General features: G+C 48.2%; 1 pseudogene; it reads left to right on the forward strand.

Moving 5' to 3' along the window:
- The window catches only part of LOC101343850 (60S ribosomal protein L9 pseudogene), a 10,884-nt pseudogene that overhangs the window by 5,267 nt on the left and 3,764 nt on the right, over positions 1 to 1,853 (forward strand).

Genomic DNA, 1,853 nt, shown 5'->3' on the forward strand with positions numbered 1-1,853 from the left:
ACTGGAAGGCTGTCTGCTGGCTCCTCTGCTCTTTCTGTCTCCCCCTCCCTCGCTCCCTGCCTCCTACTCTCTCTTCCTCCCTTTCTCTCTCTACCCCTTAGCCTCTCCTTGTCTCCCTCACCCTTTGCTAGAAGATCCTGGAGCTGCTTCTCCAGTCTGTTTAAACCCAGCCAAAGCCTTGTCTCAGAGATTCTCAACTCACTGAGTGCTTCTCCCACAGGGAATGGGTAATGGTAGATGGCTTTGCAAACCCCCGTTGAAAGGGGGAGGGCCACTTCCCACCGCCACCCCAAGTCTAGACTCTAGCTTCCTGAGCAATGAATAATCACAGAAACCCAGCAATGGAACTCCCAGAAAAACCCAGCTGATGTCTTCAGCATCCAAGCTGTTCTCGCAGAAGGTGGGGACAGAGCTCCTCCTGCCTCCCCCAAAGATCAGGGTGGAAAGAGCTTGCATGGTGGAGTCTGAAAGATGGGGTTCAAAGCCTGACCCCACCTCTTAACTCTGTGACCTTGGGCAAGTTGCTTCATTGCTCTGAGTCCAGTTTCTTCATCTGTAAAATGAATATAATGATCTCCTCCTGAAAGGTCTCTATAAGGATCAATGAAAGTATCACTAGCACCATGCCTGGCATATAGTATGTGCTCAATAAGTGGTAAGTCTGTAAACTCCTTGAGGGCAAGGACCGTGGCTGTGAATGTCTCATTCACAGCACCATCTCCAGCACCCAGAGCATAGTGAGTGCTGCTCAAATATTGTATTTATTATAGATAAGATACAGATACATAGACATATAGACATAGACATAGTTATAGACATAGACACAGATACAGACATAGACACAGATACAGACATAGATGCAGATAACAGACACTTGAGTGTTGCTTATCTGGTGCCAGGTACCAGGGCTGGGACTAAGATGAGGCAGGTGAGTCACTGTCCTTGGGTGCAAAATGGAAGGGGGTGCCCAAAAACTCAGTCATCAAGATACATAATACTTTAATGCAATATTTTAAAAAACCAAAATGAATGCCAAAAAAACCTCATGATAAACAAAATGTCAAAGCTTTCTCTAACGACAGTGTCCAAAAAAACCAAACCCACTGTCATTGAGCTGATTCCAACTCATAGTGACCCTGTAGGATGGAGTAGAACTGCCCCATAGAGTTTCCAAGGAGCAGCTGGTTAGCAGCCGAGCTCTTAACCACTGGTCAGCACTGCTAATTTGTCCTCTTGACTTAAGCTCCACACGACACTGCCAGGCACCCTCTAAGCGCCTTTCTCATTTCATCCTTATATCCACCCCAAGAGGAAACAACTGTTGTTACCCCCGTTTCTCAGATGAGGAAAGGGAGGCACAGAGAGTGAGACAACTTGCTCAAGGTCATTCAGCGAGTATGTGGCAGAGCTGGGATTTGAACCTAGGCTATCTGGCTCTAGAATCCATGTTCCTAACCAAGAATCTGTGCTGGTTTTCGAGGTCGCTCAGCCACAAGTATATTCTATCATTAGGTCAGGTACTCAAAAGGAAGATCGGAGGGTAAGCAGGGCCCTCGTCCACCATTTGGATATGAGATCTGATCTGAACATCACAACAACCTTCAAGGCAGGGCCTTGAAGGACAGAGAACTTTCGGGACACCCACCTTACGCCAGACTTTGGGCTGTGCTCTTCAGACCCAGAAAACTACAAAGCAGTCCTCGCCCCCTGAGTGCAGACCCCCAGGCCAGCTGCTCCTAGAGGCTGGACAAGTGCTCTGAGAGGCTGCAGGAGGGTGTGACTAATTCCTGTGTCCAGGAGGCCACTTGAAATGTGAGGAGTTTCCTGCCTCCAGGTCCTGTGACAATTGACGT

Source organism: Trichechus manatus, unplaced genomic scaffold, assembly GCF_000243295.1.
Source record: "Trichechus manatus latirostris isolate Lorelei unplaced genomic scaffold, TriManLat1.0 scaffold00024, whole genome shotgun sequence".
NCBI lineage: Eukaryota > Metazoa > Chordata > Mammalia > Sirenia > Trichechidae > Trichechus > Trichechus manatus.